Source organism: Pelobates fuscus, chromosome 2, assembly GCF_036172605.1.
Source record: "Pelobates fuscus isolate aPelFus1 chromosome 2, aPelFus1.pri, whole genome shotgun sequence".
NCBI classification, from domain to species: Eukaryota; Metazoa; Chordata; class Amphibia; order Anura; family Pelobatidae; genus Pelobates; species Pelobates fuscus.
This window is the reverse complement of record NC_086318.1, coordinates 294,203,378-294,226,048: the sequence shown is the minus strand read 5'-3', so window position 1 is coordinate 294,226,048 and position 22,671 is coordinate 294,203,378.

Here is a 22,671-nt window from a genome sequence, read left to right as displayed (position 1 = left end):
CTACCTTTCAGCGGATGGTAGATCGGCTACTGGACGGGTTCCAGGAGTATGCCTGTGCCTATCTAGATGACATAGCCATCTTTAGCCAGACCTGGGAAGACCACCTACACCATATAGGGGCGATACTAGATCGTATTGGGGAGGCTGGGTTAACGTTAAAGCCTAGCAAGTGTCACATAGGTATGGCTGAGGTGCAGTATCTAGGACACCGAGTAGGGTGTGGGCAACAGAGACCCGAGCCAGCCAAGATTGAGGCCGTAGCAAAGTGGCCTACCCCCAGGACTAAGACTCAGGTGCTGGCGTTTCTAGGGACGGCCGGCTACTACCGGAAGTTTGTTCCCGACTATAGCACCCTGGCCAAACCCCTAACAGACCTGACTAAAAAGAACCTTCCCCGACAGGTTGTCTGGGCCCCAGAGTGTGAGCAGGCATTCCAGCAACTCAAAACGGCTCTAACTAATGCTCCTGTGTTAACTGCTCCTGATCCAACTAAAAGATTTCTTGTTCACACAGACGCTTCAATGTTTGGATTGGGGGCAGTACTAAGCCAAGTGGGAGCCGATGGCGGAGAACACCCCGTAGCCTATTTAAGCCGCAAGTTGCTACCGCGTGAAGTGAGCTACGCTGCCATCGAGAAAGAATGCCTGACCGTGGTGTGGGCCCTCAAAAAGTTACAGCCATATTTGTACGGACAACCTTTTTCCTTACTCACAGATCACAACCCGTTAGTGTGGCTAAACCGTGTATCTGGAGACAATGCCAGGCTGCTGCGCTGGAGTTTGGCGCTGCAGCCCTTTGACTTTACCATTCACTATCGGCCCGGAAAACAAAACGGTAACGCTGACGGGTTATCCAGACAGACTGAACTCGAGAAGTGATCTGTGAGTACTCTCCCGGACATCCCCAAGCCGATCCGTTGGGATCAGACTGTGTATGCCGGCTTGGTTCTGGGGGAGCATTGTGGCAAACCTAGCCACTTCTGAGCTATATGCAGTATAGGTTGTCCGTAGGCTGAATGTATGATGTGTTCCGTTAAATGTATATGTATCGTGCTATGGCCGTTCACATGCTGACAGCCGTACGCTGCCAGCATACAAGCATTCGTACGACGAAACACGGCTATCCTGGCCGTTCGCCGTACGAATACGGGCTCCCCAGGTCGACCACACATTCCCAAGTCGTGTGGTACCAATTAACCGATTGCAACATTGTTGCAATCGGTAATTAAGGGCTCTCCTAGGTGGCCGTCGATCCACTACCGACCATGCGGCGGTCGGCCATCTTGGATCCTTTGTCTCTGCAGTGGTGTTCGGTCGTCGAGAGCCTGGAACTGAAAAACGGCTACTCGATGATCCGAGCACCGCTGGACTTCCAGAGCGTTCGGGAGTTCCGCGTTCGGTACATTATGTGTCCCGTACTTATTCGGTACTTTTAGACCAACTTCCATGTTTAAATGTATTAGGTGCGGCGTTCGGTCAATTCAGTTGGGATCGGAGCGGTATTCTCCCAAAGTGTGCGCTCCGACCCCAGCTATCTACCGAACATTCGGATATTCCAAAGTACCGAATATTGTGTAGCCCACGGAGCAACGCAGGGGGGGAGTGGGCCTTGACAGGGCCAGAAAGTTGGCAGGTGAACTGGAGTTCAAGGGGTGGGCCTAGCTAGTGTGGGGAGGAGAGGGTTAGTTTAAATAGCGGCCATTTTAGGTTGAGGCCATCTTAATCTGAGCTGCCCTTACCTGTGAATTGTTACAGGTCAGAGTAGCTCTTCTTCTTTGTCTTTTACTGCAGGTCATGGCGTCCGCCGAAGAAATCATGGCAGGAGTACGATCGTTGGTGCAGGAGAGAGGCTTCGGATGGTTACAGGAGCAGCTGGGGGTTCCGAGCACGTCTGCTCCCCCCGTCGGTGCGGCGGAGAAGAGGCCTGTCAGGCGGGCGAGACCGCCCCAGCGGCTCAGTCCGGGTGCGGTGCCGGCGGCGCGGAGGAAGAAGAGCCCTGCGGTCAGGGAGCGTGAGGTGGCTGGTGGGTCTGGAAGCCGGGGAGGCTCGGAACGGCGGCCGGTGCTGCATGGTCGTCACGTTGCCGGTCAGGTGCGACGGAAGGCCGGGAAGGGGCCTCTAGCCCAGAGCGCCCTCTGCCGTCGGGCGGAAGAAAGGACACCCCTGGATGTTGCTGGTGCCCAGGGCAAGGAGACTGAGCAGAGGATCGGAGGAGGAGCAGTGCTGGTGTCCCAGCGTCCCGGTGAGTCGCCCCCTGGGGGCAACACTGAGGGGCAGGGGGGTGTCAGGGGTTCGGGGAGGACCATGACAGCGGGCTCACATGGAGGTGGTGGGGTCCAGGCGGGCAGCTCGACAAGCAAGTCAGCCCTGTCAGGGGTTAGGTCCTCAGCAGTGGATTCCGGGGAGGAGGGGAGCCAGAGGAGAGGGAGTGTGCCACAGCCCAGCGGCAGGTCAGAGGTGCAGAGGGACTACAGCCAGGAGCGGAGTGTTGGAAGGGGAGTAAGGGAGATGGTGACCGGGAAGGACAGCGCGAGGCGGGATAGTCGAAGCCAGAGGAGGGGCCATGCAGACGGGGACCCCCGGGGATGTGATGCGCGGGAGGCCTTCTCAGGTCGCTCCCAGGTTCAACGGCGCAGGGCAAGACCCACGAAGAGGGCAGATAGAGCCACACCAAGCAGCGGGAGGGATGGATATGGCAGTTCAGGACGATCTTCGGAGCCAGGCAGGTCCAAGGACAGGAGTACTTCGAGGAGTAGGGATAGGAGGAGGAGGTCCACCACTAGGGACGGATGGAGGAGGTACCGGCGCAGCGAGTCAGGGTCGAAAGACAGTGTTGTGTCCAGGCGGAGTGAGACTAGGAGCGACCGTGGGTCCCAGGCCAAGCGGGGGACGGGGTCTGGTCGTGACAGGACAGGAGACAGATGTGACGGACGGGTGAGGCTCAATATGAACAGACTACCCAGGTCACCTTCTCATTACAGGTCACGAAGTGTGTCGCCTACAAGATTGGATCGCAGCAGGGCGGGCAGGAAACGGCGTCCCCTGGACGCTTCGGAGCCAGTCGAGGCGGCCGAAAGGACGGTACCCCCGCGGCCATCCGAGGTCCGGGGAGTGGGTGGTGAGTTGACATCTACACCTCATTCTGGGAGTTTGTTAGGATGCTTACAATCACTTTTGGGGTCCTGGTCGGGGGAGGCTGGGTCCCCTGGGCACTTCGGGAAGGTGTGGGCAGCGGATAGCGACTTGGGTGTGGGAGGGGGTCCCGTGACGACAACGGCGGGGGGCGCGAGAGGGGGCGCCGCGGATGCGGATGCTGGGAAGGTCGACTGTGCGGGTGCTCTGGAAGACCGCGGTGATATTTCGGAGGCAGCTAGACAGAATGTACACGTGTCCTTCGCAGGACCGTTAGGCTGTCATTTGAAGGCTGAAGTTAAGGAGAGGATAGGAAAAGGGGAATTTGTCGAAATATTTTCGCTTCTTCCCTTAGAGGAGTTTTTAGATTTAAAGGAGGAAGACAAGAAGGACGCAAAAAAGGAGGAAGAGGAGAAACGGCGTAAGTATCGAAAAATACCTAAGACATTCGGTAACTGGCTGCGTGCCTTCTGTATACTGGCGAGCGTGATCGGGGAAAAGAACCCGGAACGGTGCTCACAGCTTTTTTGCTATCTGGACGGCATTGGGGATGCATACAGGACTTACGGGGGACTCGCTTGGTGGAGGTATGATGAGCAGTTTAGGCAGCGCCTAGCGGCGAATCCGGCCATGCGGTGGGACCAGATGGACCTGCCTTTGTGGATGAGGTTGATGATGGCCCAAAAGAGTGCCCCCTTTCTCGGGACAGCCGGCGCGGGCCCTAGTGGTGGCGCGTCGGCGGGACAGAAGAAGGGGTTGTGCTGGCTCTTCAACGAGGGGCAGTGCAAGTGGGGAGCGTCCTGTAGATTCAAACATGAGTGCTCCGGCTGTGGCGGCAATCATGGCCTCTCCAGATGCTTCAAGAAAGGGAAAGCTGGCACTGGAGGGGGGGGCCCTGGCGCGGCAGCCCCTGTTGCTGCGGCGGGGGGCATCTCCGGTGAAGGTAGACGCGATGTTGCCGTGGCTAAGGCAATACGCTAACCGGGAAGTAGCCAGATTTTTGTGGGACGGGTTCACGAACGGTTTCGTGATTCCGTTCCAGGACAGGGGTCCGGGTGTGCTTTGCGGGAACCTCAAATCGGTGCTGGCTCATCCGGGGGTGGTTAGGGAGAAGTTGCAGAAGGAGGTGAGTTTAGGGAGGATGGCAGGCCCGTTTGCGGCTTCGCCCATGCCGGGTTTGAGGGTGTCCCCGCTAGGGGTGGTCCCTAAGAAGGAAGTGGGCAAGTTCCGTTTGATACATCACTTATCGTACCCGGCTGGGGCGTCGGTGAATGATGATATCGACGCGACCTTGTGCTCTGTCTCCTATACATCATTTGACAATGCTGTCGAGTTGGTGCGGAGGGCGGGGCGCGGGGCATTGATGGCTAAGGTGGATGTGGAGGCGGCGTTTAGATTGCTTCCCATTCACCCGGATTGTCATCATTTACTTGGTTGCTACTTCGACGGGGAGTTTTTTGTGGATCTCTGTTTGCCTATGGGTTGCGCTATATCTTGCGCATACTTTGAAAAGTTCAGCACGTTCCTGGAGTGGGTGGTCCGGAAGGAGTCGGCCGGGGGTGCGGTGGTACACTACCTAGACGACTTCTTGTGTGTCGGCCCGGCAGGGTCGGGGCGTTGTGGGCAGATACTGAAAGTGTTCCAGTGGGTAGCACATAAGTTTGGGGTGCCGTTGGCGGCAGATAAAACGGTAGGACCGGTAACGTGCCTCAGTTTCCTAGGGCTGGAAATTGACTCGGTGTGCGGGGAGTGCAGGTTGCCGCTTGACAAACTGCACGCCTTGCGGGAATCGGTGGATGCGGTGGCAAAGGCGAGGAAGGTGACGTTGAGGGGTTTGCAGTCGTTGATAGGGAGCCTTAACTTCGCTTGTCGGGTGATTCCCATGGGGAGAGTTTTTTGCCGGCTGCTGGCTCACGCAACGAGCGGGGTGAAGCGGCCGTCGCACTACGTGAGAGTTTCAGCTGAGATGAGGGCTGACTTAAAGGTGTGGGCGCGCTTTTTGCGGGATTTCAATGGTCGGGTGTTTTTCCGGGTTCCGGTGGGGTCCTCGGAGGATGTGAGACTGTTCACGGACGCTTCGGGTAGCGTAGGGTTTGGGGCCTTTTTCGGGGGTCGGTGGTGCGCGGAGGAGTGGCCGGTGGCTTGGAGGTCGAGCCCGCTGATTAGGAACCTGGCATTCCTGGAGTTCTTTCCAGTGGTGGTGGCGGTGACGCTGTGGGGTGGGGACCTTGCTAACAAGAAAGTAGTATTTTATTCGGATAATATGGCAGTGGTGCAGGCCATTAATGGCTTGTCCGCGTCCTCGTTGCCGGTTGTTCGATTGCTAAGACAGTTGGTGTTGTTATGCATGTCATTTAACATTGTGTTCAGGGCTAAGCATATTCCGGGTTTGGAAAACGTTGTGGCTGACGCGTTGTCTCGTTTTCAGTGGGATCGTTTTCGGGAGGCGGCACCGGAGGCGCAGGAATCGGGACACGCTTGCCCGGAGGAGATGTGGCAGCTCGCGACATCCTGCTTGGGGAGTACATAAAACATTCGCTGGCCCCGGGCACATGGTCTTCTTACGTTAAGGTTTGGCGGGTTTGGGATGAGACGGTGCTTCTGTTAGGCTCGGATGTCTCCGCATCTAGCCGGTTGGATGTATTGTTATGGATTCTGTGCCGTTTGTTTGCTGAGCATTCCTCCCCCTCCATGGTGGATAGGCACCTCGCGGCCCTGGCGTTTCTTTTTAAATTCAATGGTTGGGTGGATGTGACCAAACATTTCCTGGTAAGACAAGCGGTGCGGGGCTTTCGGAAAGGTAAGAAGGTTCGGGATGAGAGGAGGCCGGTTTCATTTCAGGTTTTACAAGGTTTGGTGGAGCGGTTACCGGACATATGTTTTTCGGGGCACGAGGTGGCTCTGTTTTCAACGGCGTTTGTATGGGCCTTTTTCGGGGCCTTTAGGATTGGGGAATTGGTCAGTGCAAGCAAGGCGGGTAATGGGGGACTGAGATTGGAGGACGTAGCGGTGTGTTCGGACAGGGTGAGGATACGGTTGACCCGTTCCAAGACGGATGTCTTTGGGAAAGGATGTGCGGTTACACTGGGTGCGTTGCCGGGATCGGGTGTGTGCCCAGTGGCCTGCGGGACCAGGTTCCTGGAGTTAAGGCCGGAAGTCAAGGGTTGCTTTTTAGTGCATGCGGACGGTTCAGCGCTGTCGCGCTTCCAATTTACTAAGATTTTTCGGTTGGGGCTAAAGGGGATGGGGTTAGACCCCTTACAATTCGGAACGCACTCCTTCCGCATTGGGGCGGCCACGGAAGCCGCACGGCTGGGTTTGGGGAACGAGCGGATCAAGCGTATCGGTCGTTGGGAATCGATGCGGTTTCGATCGTATGTACGCCCAGACAGGTTGGTGTGAACATAACAATATGGGGGTGCAGCTGGGCTGCTGGGGGTGATACTTACTGTTGTTTTTGTCTCTCCTAGGTTGGACGGCATGGATAATTGGTCATTCTTACGTCTATTGGGCTCAGAAGAGAGCTGCAGTTCGAAAGAATGGGTTACAGCTGGGCTTTCCTTTGGAGCAAGTGGAGATATACTGGTTTGGGTATCGGGGCTTCGACTGGCGGAGCGTCAGTGGGGAACTTTTTCGCAAGGTGACGGGTCGGGCATTGCCAGACGTGGTGGTGATCCACGGCGGGGGTAATGACCTGGGTCTGGTGCCGCTGCGCGGCTTGGTAAGGCAAATGAAGCGAGATGTGGATCGGCTGCGGGACCTGGTCCCTGGCGTGACAGTGGTGTGGTCGGAGATGGTGCCTCGGTGCAGGTGGAGACACGCCAGGGACACGGCCGCGGTAGCACGATCCAGGGGTAAGATCAATAAGATCATGGCTAGTTTTGTTCGGAGAGTGGGGGGCGTAGTGGTACGGCACAGGGAACTGGAGGAGATGTTACCTGGTTACTTTAGGTCGGACGGTGTGCACCTTTCTGATGTAGGTTGCGACTTATTCAACTTAGGCTTGCAGGAGGGGATTGCGCAGGCCCTATTTATGTGTGGTGGGGGTCGCACATGAGCTTAAGGGGTCAAGTCATGTGCTGTGGCGGAAATAGGGCTTGGGTAAACTGGCTATTTGGGGGTTATGAATGTGTTATGCCAAGTTCTAGGCTGGAGTAGGACGGAAGTTAAAGTGTTTGGTAGGTTCTAGCCCGGAGGTGGCGACGAACCTAGGGGTGTAGGGGTGTCTGGGTACACCCCTGCAGGTAAACAAATGTTGGGGGCCTCTTTGGTAGGCCAGGTATTATTCGTTATGTAGCAATTGTTATGTTTGTATTGTTTTGGTAGGGTCATTGTCGGGGGTATTTGGGATCGAGAGGAACGGAGTTATTACTGTTGACAATGACCCTAAATTGTTAATTTAATAATTTTATAATTAATAAAGCTGTGGACGTTGTACTCCAACAGAATAAGCGGTGTCTGTGTTTTATTTATAATTTTGCACATGCCGAATAACGTCTGTGCACATGTCATGTAGCCCACGGAGCAACGCAGGGGGGGAGTGGGCCTTGACAGGGCCAGAAAGTTGGCAGGTGAACTGGAGTTCAAGGGGTGGGCCTAGCTAGTGTGGGGAGGAGAGGGTTAGTTTAAATAGCGGCCATTTTAGGTTGAGGCCATCTTAATCTGAGCTGCCCTTACCTGTGAATTGTCCCTCCCACCCTCCCTTTGTGATAGGTTTTGGGGTAGTTCCCGTTTGGTCACAGCGGCGGGAAATAGGGCTTGGGTAAACTGGCTATTTGGGGGTTATGAATGTGTTATGCCAAGTTCTAGGCTGGAGTAGGACGGAAGTTAAAGTGTTTGGTAGGTTCTAGCCCGGAGGTGGCGACGAACCTAGGGGTGTAGGGGTGTCTGGGTACACCCCTGCAGGTAAACAAATGTTGGGGGCCTCTTTGGTAGGCCAGGTATTATTCGTTATGTAGCAATTGTTATGTTTGTATTGTTTTGGTAGGGTCATTGTCGGGGGTATTTGGGATCGAGAGGAACGGAGTTATTACTGTTGACAATGACCCTAAATTGTTAATTTAATAATTTTATAATTAATAAAGCTGTGGACGTTGTACTCCAACAGAATAAGCGGTGTCTGTGTTTTATTTATAATTTTGCACATGCCGAATAACGTCTGTGCACATGTCATGTGAATTATGTATTTTAAAGTCAATTGTCGGTTTTGCTGCACGAGGGGATAAACCACTTAATCGTCCATTTTAGTGGGAGTATCCTTCTCGTGCAGCAATGCCTGTTGGGAAAGTCACAATGCATGTTGGGGGAAAACCCCTGGATTATCTGTGTGGAAACCCCTTGCATGGGGAACTGTATAAATATGCTGCTTGTGAATAAACCGAGTTAGTTGACTCCCAAACTGTGTTTCGTCCGGTTATTGGGAGGATTGGGGATATTGCCTTGCTTTCTACTCTGACTGTGGATTTCCTGAGGATACCAACGGATATCGGATATTATTATACTGCATTCCGTTACACTTCCTATGAGTAGCCGGTCATCACAGACAATACTGTATTATCATGCTCCTCTAACGGAATTGACTTACTTGCTCTCCAAGTTCTGAACCCTTAACCACGGAACAGGACAAAAGGTACCTTCTCGACCTATTAGGGTCACCCTCTCCCACCCCGACTAGCGGGTTTTCTCAACCCCCCATGTAAGGGCTTCAGTGCCCATGAACATCCGGAAAATCAGGTCCTATACTACGGACCTCTGTTATGTATATAGTTGGTTAAATACCCTTTTGTTATCTTCCCCCTACGACATCCTTACCCCCTCCAAGGCAAATGTATATCACTTTGAATCTTTGAGTATGACATTTATCTACACCAATCAGCTCATCTTACCACATACAGCCGTATTAATACATCAACCCATCATCTGTCCTAAATGACGCTTAACTTACTCTCAATAAATGCCAAAGGGCTCAACTCACCTCATAAACGCCGTATGGCATTATTGGAAGCACAGAAACCAAAAACGCACATAGCATTTTACCAGGAGACACACTTCCAGACTCATAACCTTCCTAAATTTTTATCCAGACACTTACCAATAGGGTACCACTGCACTTATAAGAAAAAGAAAAGAGGTGTCTCTATTCTACTCAGTAGGGAGATTGCCTTTCAGTTGATAAAAAAAGTAAGCGATAGAAAAGGTCGCTATCTCCTGTTGCAATGCATAATAAATAACGTGCAGTACACATTGGTTAATATATATGGCCCGCCTAATAACCATCATACTTTCCTAGACCAAATTTTGACGTTAGCAAATGCTCATAAATTTCGGAACTGTTATAATCGGAGGCGACACAAACTTCATTCTAGACCAAAACCTAGACACGACCTCCTCCTCCAAGATTTCAGACAACACCACAAAACAAAGAACACGCTCCATTTCCCTTCTGGAGAATACCTTACAAACACACGAGGTTTATTGATATTTGGAGAACTCTACATCCCTTAGTTAAAGACTATACATACCACTCCTTAGTTCACGGCTCGTACTCCAGAATTGATCGATTCCTCACTCCTCCCTCACTCACACCGCAAATAGCTACAGCAGACATAGGCACCATCACTTGGACAGATCATGCCCCTATCATACGGAAACTTACAACGCAACACCCTACTAGTGGGAACCGCACCTGGCGATTGAATGATACTCTCCTGGCCGACCATAAACTGGTAACACAAATCACTAAAGAAATAAACACTTATTTTAGCTTAAATGACACTGGAGAGATAGGTATAGAGACCATTTGGCAAGCCCATAAGGCGGCCATAAGGCGCCCATAAGGCGGTCTTACGAGGCCAACTCATTAAACACGCTAGCCACAATAAGAGACTCCGGACACAGGCGTACATTGACATACACAAAACACTAGCTAACCTCACTCGTACTAACAAAGTAGCACCTTCACACACCATCACACAACAAATTCATTAACTACAGACGAACCTGAAAGACATGGAGCTGGAAAAAACAACTTATTTAATGTCGAAATTGAAACACAAATTCTTTAAAGACGGAAACAGGGCAGGGAAAAGGTTGGCAGCACAACTCAAAACTAAAACGCTATCATCCAAAATTGCATATCTCACTACAAAACAAGGTGAAAAGATTACTGATCCACAAGCAATTGTGGAAGAATTTAGCCGCTACTACAGCGGCCTATACAACCTAGCGAAAGAGCCTGACTGCCACTCTCCTACACAAACTGAAATAGACATATATCTGTCCGACATCCACCTACCGACCCTCACCCCAGAAGAATGTCAATCCCTACTACAACCCTTTACGTCCCAAGAAATAACAGACGTCATTAGACAGCTACCGAAACATAAATCACCAGGCCCGGATGGGTTTACTTACCTATACTACTATACTTTCCAAGACCTCCTAGTACCCTACCTGACAAAACTGTTCAACCGCTGCTTTCAGGAAGGAACTATGCCTACCGCTATGTTACAAGCTTTCATCTCAACCCTACCCAAACCTGGGAAACCCCCAACACAATGCTCCAACTTTAGACCCATATCACTATTAAACTGTGACACGAAGATTTATGCAAAATTGTTAGCAAATAGGATCAATCCCATTCTCACCCGTATAATCCATAATGACCAGTCAGGCTTTGTTAAAGGAAGGCAAGGCACAGACAATACAAGAAAAATTCTTAACATATTATCCCATATTGACAAGACAAAAACAGAAAGCCTTTTGTTAGCTTTAGATGCGGAAAAGGCATTTGACCGGCTCAATTGGAAATACATGATTTCAGTTCTACATAAATTTGGATTCCCACGGGAGTTGACCCGAGGCGTTATTGCTCTTTATAAGGAGCCGACAGCTCAAGTGTCCAACTCAGGTTTTACTTCACTGCCATTTAGCCTCTCAAACGGCACCAGGCAAGGTTGCCCGCTATCCCCTCTCCTCTTTATCATAGCGCTAGAACCTCTAGCACAAAGAATTAGGAACGACCCACTCATCTCAGGGATACAGATTGGACATTCACAGTTCAAACTTGCGATGTTTGCTGATGACATTTTAGTTACCATTAGTAATCCAGACACCTCTATGCCACGCCTTACACATCTCCTACGAGATTATGGCAAGATATCATACTACAAGTTAAATCAAAATAAAATGCAAGCTCTGCCCATTCATATCCAGGCACCAGTAGCTGACAAATTGAGACGGACTTACCAATTTGACTGGAGACAGAAATACGTCACTTATCTTGGTGTAAAGCTTGCACACCACCTTATCACTCAACTATGGACCATTATCACATATATGCACCTCCTTCTTCCAATCATGGAAACATATCCACTTATCTTGGTTGGGTCGCATTAACGTAATTAAAATGATCCTATTGCCAAAAATCCTTTATGTATTTCGTATGCTACCAATCCAAGTACCACCACGAATGCTTAAAACCATTCAATCTATATTATCCCGTTACATATGGGACAAAAAAAAAGCCACATCTGCCCATGTCCTTACTCCAACAACAACCGTCTGAGGGAGGGTTAGGTGCGCCTAAAATATCCGCCTATTATGAAGCTGCGATATTAGAATCGGCCATAAGCACACGTTCCAATGGGCAGACATGGAGCACGAAAAAACCAAACCACACTCGCTGTTACACATCATGTGGTCCCCTAAAATACATCGCCCTCCAAAACTCTCGTTATACCCGACCTCCGCATTAATGTTGAAATATTGGGATAAACTATTGTCCACAGTATCAGAAAAGGGGAAATATTGTGCCGAGGCTCCTATTGAAGCATTGACGCACCTGACTCCTTGGTTGTCATTGAAAACCTGGGCCAAATATGGGGTTAGACATATCAAAGACCTGTGCTCATCATACTCCATCGAAGCATTCCCCGATTTACAGAAACGACTTAATCTCCCGAACTCCCTGATATTTCAGTATCTCCAATTAAAAAGTATAATAACCTCCCAAGTCTCATGGCATCATTCGATGCTTCCCCAAAGAGTAAACAGTACAGTTACTATTATATCTAGGTGTCGAAATGCACCGTTAAAGCCTAAATCCCTTTCGATCTGTTACAAATCTATTCTAGAATATCATACCCCCCACTCCTTTCAATTCACACGCCAATGGGAAAGAGAAGGCATCCCTAACTTACCGGATAACACATGGCTCTGAGCTATAAATGCCCTAAAAGGTATTACATCCTGCTTCTCCCATGTAGAAGCACACAAAAAAGTGATTTATAGATGGTACCTTACCCCCCACAGACTGAACCAAATATACCCTAACACGAGTCCCATGTGCTGGAGATGCTCGAGCAACATAGGCACTATGATACATATTTGGTGGGAGTGTACAGAAATTCGGCCGCTATGGTCCAGGGTACAACTAATACTGAACCGAATCCTACAACATGAAACACCCATCACACCCGAGTTAGCACTCTTGCTCCTCTACCCAGCACACTGGGATCAGGCAGACAAAATAATGGCTTCCATCGTGCTTTTAGCAGCACGCCATCTAATATCACAAGGTTGGAAGAGTAATGTGTGCCCCTCTAGAAGGGCTTTAATAGAGAGGGTAAAATTATTCCATAAGTATGAACTGCTTACTGCAGACTCATATAAGAAGAAAAGTCGGTTAAAACAGATATGGAGACCCTGGGCTACTTTCTTGGTGTCAGGGTACCTGAAGCCTCTACCTCTGAGAGAGGTAGAGACTTAGAAGTTTATCCGTCCGGACGGCATGTCTCCTCGGTTCCTCGCGGTTCACCCGGTCTTGCAAACGCCGTCCGCGAGGGAGTCACTTCCTTTTATAGCAGGAGGCCCGGAAGCCGACGTCATGACGCCAACCCGGAACGGCCTGTCACTCAAATCTGTGGAGACGAATCAGGACTCGCCGGAGGCGTGTCTTCTCTCCCTAACCAGGGTATTTAACAGTGTCTCTCTCATTTACTCATTGCCCTGTCGTGGTTCTAGTCTGCCTAGTCACACAGTGCTCTGTTATTCTCTTGTCTTTTGGTTCTGACCCGGCTTTGTTATTTACTTACCTATCTTTCTGTTATCCTTGACCCGGCTTGTCTCTCGCTTACCTGTCTTCTCGTTCCCTCGACCTCGGCTTGTCACTGACCATTCTATACGTAGTTTTACGTTAAGTCCGGCCATTCTAAGGTCCGGTATACGTATCTGCTACTCTTTGTACTCTGCGTGTTGGATCCCTGACCCGATCCTGACATTACGACAGGGCCATGGATCCTGCAGGTACAAATTGTCAGCTTGGTTCTCCTGATCCTAGGTTTGACGCCATGGAGCATAGGATGGATCAGATGGTACTAGCACTACAGGCGCTGCTATCACGTCCTATTAATCCACCTGAGGAGACGCGTAATACGTCTGTTCCTCCTGTGGGTTCAGGGCTAGAGGTAGTTACTGTAGGTGCTTCTTCCCGAGTTACCCCACCTGTACGTTATGCTGGTTCTCCTGAGAGGTGTCGTGGGTTTTTGAACCAGATCAGTATCCATTTGTAGCTGCTTTTAAAAGAACTTTTGATCCCCCTGGCAGGAAGGTCAATGCAGCCAGATTACTGTTACGCCTTAGACAAGACAACCGAACACTTGTGGATTACGCACTAGAGTTCAGGTCTTTGGCGGCAGAGGTAAAATGGAATGAACAGGCCTATATAGACGTATTTTTAAATGAATTATCCGATGTAATACAAGAGAGCTTCCCGAGAACTTGGAGGACTTAATTTCCTTTATCTCTCGCATTGACGAACGTCTAAGGGAGAGGCAGAATACTCGAGATAGAACCAGTAGATCTTCCTTTAAACTAGCGCCATCATTTCAAAGTCCTGAAACCAAATCTCCACAGTTTTCAGAACCTATGCAGTTAGGCCTTACTCGCCTGTCAGAGGAAGAGAGACAGTACAGGAGAAGGGAGGGACTGTGTATGTATTGTGGAGCCAGAGGTCATGTACGTTTGAACTGTCCCAGTCGTCCGGGAAACGCTCGCACCTAAGTTTCTCTAGAGGACAGACCTTGGGTGTTTCGATTTTGTCCTCTACTCATAACTACAAAGAACATAGACTCCTATTACCTGTCTCTTTAACTTGGGAGAAGGGAACCTTAGAGACTATGGCATTGATAGACTCCGGGGCTGCTGAGAGTTTTATCGACCAAAATTTTCTCATCAAACACACTATCCCATCCCAGTTAAGGAAGACACCCTTGGCTGTTGAAGCCATTGATGGTAGACCTTTAGTTGAGCCTGTGATTTTCCGGGAAACCACACCTCTTAACTTAACTACTGGTATTCTACACAAGGAGGAGATATCCCTACTACTCATTTCATCTCCTTCTGTTCCCATAGTCCTGGGATACTCCTGGCTTAAGAGACATAACCCCGTTATAGATTGGAAATCAGGGGAAATAGTTTCATGGGGTCAGGATTGTCAAGAGAATTGTTTAAAGAAAGTGTCACCTCTCTGTAGTGTTAACGCACTTAATAACGCTACCGACTCTACCAAAATACAGATACCGTCCTTGTATCAAGATTTAAAGGCAGTATTTGACAAAGGAAAGGCTGATACCTTACCACCACATAGGCCTTTTGATTGCAAAATTAATTTACTTTCTGGTACTATGCCTCCCAGGGGTCAGGTATACCCTTTGTCTACGAATGAGAACTTAGTTCTAGAGGAGTATATTCGTGAAAACCTAGACAAGGGGTTCATTAGGAGATCCTCCTCTCCTGCTGGGGCTGGATTTTTTTTTGTTAAAAAGAAGGATGGTTCTTTAAGACCCTGCATTGACTACCGAGGTCTGAACAAGATAACCATTAGAAATGCATATCCGATTCCCTTGATCACCGAGCTTTTTGATCGATTAAAGGGTTCTAAAATTTTCACTAAGTTAGACCTTAGAGGTGCTTATAACTTGGTGAGAATTCACGACGGACACGAGTGGAAAACTGCGTTCAATACTCGATATGGGCACTATGAGTATACTGTAATGCCTTTTGGTCTCTGCAATGCCCCGGCGGTATTTCAGGATCTAATTAATGAGGTTCTTAGGGAGTTTCAAAATGACTGTGTTATTGTATACCTCGATGATATACTTATACATTCCAGGGATATTGAAACTCACCACGGACAAGTCAGAAGGGTTTTACACAAACTTCTTCAGCATGGCTTGTACTGCAAATTAGAGAAATGCAGCTTTGACCAATCCCAAACTACCTTTCTTGGTTACGTGATTTCTGGAGAGGGGTTTGAAATGGATCCGGAGAAGCTCCAATCCATATTAGATTGGCCTTTACCTAAGGGTCTCAAGGCTATTCAGAGATTTATTGGTTTCTCTAATTACTACAGACGTTTCATTAAGGGATACTCCTCTATCATTGCTCCCATCACCAATATGACCAAACAAGGGGCTGATACTAAGAATTGGTCTACTGAAGCACTTCTGGCTTTTAAGACACTCAAGGAGCTGTTTGCTTCCGCACCAATTTTAGTTCACCCTGATACTACACTACCTTTCCTACTCGAAGTTGACGCTTCTGAGACAGGTATAGGTGCCGTTCTGTCCCAAAGGTTGGGTGTGGATAAACCATTACATCCTTGTGGATACTTTTCCAAAAAATTGTCAGGTACTGAGAGCAGATATGACATTGGTGACAGGGAACTCCTAGCGGTTATCATGGCCTTAAAGGAGTGGAGACATTTATTGGAGGGGACTTTGCATCCTGTTACTATTTTGACAGATCATAAAAACTTATCCTATATTGGAGAGGCTAAACGACTATCATCAAGACAGGCTCGTTGGTCCATATTCCTCACTCACTTCAACTACATACTCACATATAGGCCTGGTTCTAAGAATTCTAAAGCCGATGCCTTGTCTCGCCAATATGAACCTGCTGCCATATCTGAGCCGGTTTTGTCCTCTATAGTACCCAAGTGTAACATTATCGCTAACACTACTCTCAAAATCCACTCTCCGCTGCTTGATCAGATAAGGAGCTTGCAGCATCTGGCACCTAGACTGACTCCTGCTTCTAGACATTTCGTTCCTCCTGAACTCCAACTGGAGCTCTTACAGTGTCTTCACGAGAGTAAGGTGGCTGGTCATCCGGGTGTCCGCAAAACTTATTCTTTGATCTCTAAGGATTTCTGGTGGCCTTCGTTACGGAGGGATATTAAGGATTTTATCGGAGCCTGTGAGGTCTGTACTAAAACTAAACTACCGCATTCGCTTCCTTGTGGCCTTCTACAGCCTCTGGAAGTTCCTGACAAACCTTGGTCCTGTGTGGCGATGGACTTTATTGTGGATTTGCCTGTTTCTAAAAGGCACACTGTTATCCTCACCGTAGTTGATAGGTTTACCAAGATGGCACATTTCGTACCTTTACCTAAACTTCCGACTTCTCCTGAATTGGCGGAGATATTTGCTAAAGAGATTTTTCGCTTGCATGGGATACCTTCTGAAATCACTTCTGATAGAGGCTCCCAATTTGTTTCACGTTTCTGGAGATCATTCTGTTCTCAATTAGGCATCAAATTGAATTTTTCTTCCGCCTATCATCCTCAGTCTAACGGAGCTGTCGAACGTACCAACCAGAAGATTGAGCAATACTTACGTTGTTTTGTTTCCGAACACCAGGACGATTGGGTCGGTTTGATTCCTTGGGCGGAGTTTGCGCACAACAATCTCGTTTGTGACTCTACTCATTCAAGCCCCTTCTTCATGAACTATGGCTTTCATCCATCTATTCTTCCCTCGGTTTCGCCTTCCCAAGGAGTGCCGTCGGTTGATGTCCATGTTGCCAATTTGAGGAAGTTGTGGGATCAAACTCGACAAATTCTTCTACACAATTCTATGCTGGTTAAGAAACATGCTGATAAACGTAGAAGGGCGGCTCCGAATTTTGTTCCAGGCGATAGAGTTTGGTTAAGTACTAGGAATATTCGGCTTAAAGTTCCTTCCATGAAATTCGCTACTCGTTATATTGGTCCCTACAGGATCTTGACTCGAATTAACCCAGTGGCGTATCGTCTAGCTCTCCCAGCTGCTTTACGCATCCCGAACTCCTTTCACGTGTCATTGCTGAAACCTCTAATCTGTAACAGATTCTCCTCCACAATCGCCCCTCCTCGCTCTGTTCAGGTGGAGGGTCAGGAGGAGTATGAGGTTAACTCCATTATTGATTCTCGTATCTCCCGGGGGAGAGTACAATATTTGGTTGACTGGAAGGGTTATGGTCCTGAGGAGAGGAGTTGGGTACCACAAGAGGATGTTCATGCTCCTCGCCTTCGCAGGGCATTTCACTCCCGCTTTCCATCCCCCCCCGGATCCTTCCGCCCGGTGGGCGTATCTGAGAGGGGGGGTACTGTCAGGGTACCTAAAGCCTGTACCTCTGAGAGAGGTAGAGACTTAGAAGTTTATCCGTCCGGACGGCATGTCTCCTCGGTTCCTCGCGGTTCACCCGGTCTTGCAAACGCCGGCCGCGAGGGAGTCACTTCCTTTTATAGCAGGAGGCCCGGAAGCCGACGTCATGACGCCAACCCGGAACGGCCTGTCACTCAAATCTGTGGAGACGAATCATGACTCGCCGGAGGCGTGTCTTCTCTCCCTAACCAGGGTATTTAACAGTGTCTCTCTCATTTACTCATTGCCCTGTCGTGGTTCTAGTCTGCCTAGTCACACAGTGCTCTGTTATTCTCTTGTCTTTTGGTTCTGACCCGGCTTTGTTATTTACTTACCTGTCTTTCTGTTATCCTTGACCCGGCTTGTCTCTCGCTTACCTGTCTTCTCGTTCCCTCGACCTCGGCTTGTCACTGACCATTCTATACGTAGTTTTACGTTAAGTCCGGCCATTCTAAGGTCCGGTATACATATCTGCTACTCTTTGTACTCTGCGTGTTGGATCCCTGACCCGATCCTGACACTTGGAAAGGGACAACTCTTAAGATTTCACTCATACAGCCCCCACCACATAGAACAGTTATTTACCTCCAACAACCGAATAGAAGAAGGAAGGTCAAGCTGGGACAGTACCAAACGATACAACCTAGTGACTGTATAATTAACATATTGCTTCATAAACTATTAAACTGTTGCTTTATTATAGATTGATAATGCATCCCAAATACGACTGGTATTGTTTGAAGTGTAACCGTTAATTGTGGCTCACTGAGTTTTGTGTACAAGGCTGTTTTGTGTACAATGCACGGAATATTGTAAACGATAATGTAATGCGAACTATCTGATACACTGTATATGAACATGTACTGACAACACAATTTGTTGCCTTGGTAACTATCCCCCCAAGTCCCCACCCTTCCCCTTTTCTTTTTTCTTTGTTCTGTACCCCATACCCCCCCCTTAAGTGTTTGAAAAATAAAAATCTCAAATTTAAAAAAAAACAAGTCGTTGAGGAGCCAACTCGTAAAGAGGCCTTACTAGATTTAGTGTTAACAAATGGAGATTTGGTATCAGATATTACTGTAGGTGAAAGTTTAGGATCCAGTGATCATCAGTCAGTGTGGTTTAATATAAGAACAGTGACTGAGTCACACCACACAAAAACAAAAGTTTTAGACTTTAGAAAAACAGACTTTTCTAAAATTAGAATATGTGTAAAGGGTCATTATCAGACTGGAGCAATTTAAATGGAGTCCAAAAGAAATGGGATTATTTAAAAGTTGCACTACTGAAGGCAACAGGAAACTGCATTAGGCTTGTCAGTAAAAGCAAAAAATTCAAGAAACCACTGTGGTACTCCGCAGATGTGGCCAAAATAGTAAAAAACAAAAAGGTAGCATTTAGTAATTATAAAAAACCCAGAGTGAGGAAGACAGAATGACCTATAAAATTAGGCAGAAAGAGGCTAAGCAAGTTATAAGAGCTTCCAAATCACACACAGAAGAGAAAATAGCACAGTCAGTAAAAAAGGGGGACAAAACTTTTTTTAGATACATAAATGAGAAAAGAAAAGTAAAACAAGGATTAGTTAGATTAAAAACAAAAGAAGGAAGGTATGTAGATGAGGATAAAGGTCTAGCTGACTGCCTCAATGAATATTTGTGTTCGGTATTTACAGATGAAAATGAAGGAAAGGGGGGGCGTGTCCTGACATCCGATGTGAGTGGTCGCAAGTGCTGTGAGCTCCCGGTCGGCGGCAATAAAACTGGCATAAACAACTGAAAATATCTAATTAATGGGCAACAAAAGGAAACAGACTCAGCCCTCATACACCCAAGAATCGGGCACGCCAAGAAACTCGAACGGTCTCGATAAGTATTTCCGGGATACAGTGAAAGTACTCGGAGAAGGCCTAACTGACAACATGGCGACGCCATCTTGCCCGCGCAAAACGCCCGATCCCAGCACGACAGGAGAAGAGATCTCCCCAACAACCAGCATTGCGGATGGGCTAGCAAACATAAGAGAGACCCTCGCACATCTACCTTCCAGGGATGAACTGGCTAGCATGATAGCGAAGCTAGAATCCTCCGTGCAAGATCAAGTCTCCGCCATTTCTGCAGACATCAGGCAAGTAAACACGAGGGTGGGAGACCTGGAAGAGGACAGAGACCAAATTTTAGACAGACTCCTCACCCTAGAACATCAACAAAAAAACAGAGACACCAGAACCCAATACATTATGAGAAACACTGAAGACCTCGACAATAGAGGCAGAAGGAACAACATTAGGATAAGAGGGATCCCAGAATCACAGGAGAATCCTGAAAACCTTCATAATATACTACAGTCTCTGTTTAACAAGATTCTACAGAGGCCAGAAGACACCCCAATTCTATTAGATAGAGCACACAGGGCTTTAAGACCCAAAGGCCTACCACAAGACTCCCCCAGAGACATAATATGCAGGGTTCACTATTATACTGAAAAAGAGGACATTATGAGAAACGCCAGAGACTCTTCAGACATACTGTTTAACAATGCGAAAATACTGATTCTCCCTGACCTGGCATGGCTAACCCTGAGGGGCAGACGAGCGCTGAGACCGTTAACGCTAGCCCTGCAACAAGCCAATATAAAATATAGATGGGGATTCCCCTTTGCTCTCACGGCCTCCCACCAAGGAATGCAAGCCACCTTAACTTCAGCAGCAGAAGTAGAAGCTTTCACCCAACGCCTAGGCATTCCTAACATAGAGATACCGGACTGGTACGACATATCAGAACCTGAAAAGACCAAACCACAAAACATAAGACAGACGGGACAAGCGATGGACACGCGGAAAAGAACATCATGGAAGACCCCGCCAGCCTCACCATTCCTAAGATCAAGGAAAAACCCAATGACTCCTAGGAAAATAAACTGAAACAAGGCCTAGAAGCAAAAGGGACACAACTTCTAAAGTTAAAAGAGACATATCATTGCCTAAAGTAATATTGAACTTATACACCCGCCTAATCATCGACTAAGGGAAGGGTAATTATACTCTGTTAATGACGAATAGTAATGTGATAAATAATTGTACATAATAATTATACCTGCCAGTTAAATAAGAATACATATGTAACGACAGTATGATAAAATAGATAGCTGCTGATCCACATGTATAAGGACTATAGCGTATGCAATTGACATGATGTTATTACGTAGAAGACTTGTTGAATACTATCAATCAGAGGGGTCAAAACACCATACTATTTTTAGTAGTTGTCACATTGATACCTGTCTAAGACATCCACTTAAACTACACATGTTCAAAGCCAGTTAAAGACGACAAGCGTCAAACAGCCGCCTACCGGAGAGTTAACTCAGTTACGGAGGCAAAGAATTAGAAGCACTGTACACAGTAATATAGTGCTCCAGTTCACTTAGGACATAACCCACGGCCTTAAAGGCCAAGAGCGGTACCAACACCTACTTCATTCCTTCACCGCAAATCTAAGCATCATCTGGGCTAGCCCCTAGTGCTAGACTAACCCAGAAGAGAGTACCGTCTCCTATTTAGAGATTTACCCATAATTATTCCTCTCATTTTACCACAACTCACCTAAAGGTAGATTTCTATAACCACACGAAGGGCCCAAAGTTCGTCCAGAACTCCCCTTCGTAGTACTCCTTACCTGCAACTTCATTGAAAGATACCTGTAAATAGTTAATGTTATATTGTTTAATCGTTTATGTACTTAATTTGTATGCCTGTATACTAGCAGTGTTACATTCACACACAAGCATCCCCGAACAATTACTCCACTAATCGACCATACCCAACGTATTTACACAATACTAGACTCCCATAAAGTCATCCCAACTATCAAATAGACAAAATATCAATACAACACTCAATAATGGGCTCACTGAAAATATGCTCCATTAATGTAAGAGGGCTGAACACGCCAGAGAAGAGGAAGATGGTCCTAACGGACTTAGCAAAAAACAAAGCAGACATAGTGTTTTTGGAAGAAACACATCTGAAAGGTGCAGAAGCCCCAAAACTCAAACATCATCAATTCCCCCATGTATACTACAATAACTATAACCAGAGTAAGTCACGAGGCGTAGCAATATTAATTGGGAAACAAGTCCCATTCACGTATTTAACACATGTCACAGACGAATCAGGTAGATTCATTATCCTACAGGGCACAGTGGGGTTGGAACCTATAACCCTAGTGGAAATATACTTACCCAATAAACATCAATGCGGGGCAATGAGGAAGATAATGGCAAAAATAAAGCAAAATACTAAGGGCATCCTCATAATAGGAGGAGATTTTAATATATCACTAGATGCATATAGAGACAGCACCTCAACACATAGTACCCACCTTAACGCCACCAGAATTCAAATGCAACACATCATCAAAACCCACCAACTATCAGACTGCTGGAGAGTATTCCACCCGACGACAAAAGATTATACTCACTACTCCATCCCAAACAAATCATATTCCAGAATAGACTTTTTCCTCATAGAACACAGAGACTTAGGTCTGGTATCAGACACTTCGATAGGCCCAATGACCTGGTCCGACCACTCGCCAATATATCTCACAATATCTATCCCCTCACTCCCACGCCCTAAAGGAACGTGGAAATTAAACCCCTTCTTATTACAGGCACCAAAAGTGAAGGACTCAATAGAAAAGTCGATAAAACATTACTTCCACGAAAATAAAACCCCAGACACCTCCGCTTTTACACAATGGGAAGCTCACAAAGCAGTAATTAGAGGGGAACTGATCAAGTGGGGTGCCCAACTCAAAAGGGAAAAAAACAAAAAAATTAATGACCTACATAAAGAAATCTCACAACTAGAGGAAGAGCACAAACTATACATAACAGACAAGGCCTATTGCAAACTTCTAGCCCTTAGAACCGATCTAAAATCACTCCTCCAAGATAAAGCGAAAAAAGCGATTCTCTGGACAAAACAGCTCCACTACGCACAAGGAGACAGAAGTGGAAAATTTCTAGCACAAGCCTTAAAACAAAAACAAATGCTCACATACATACCT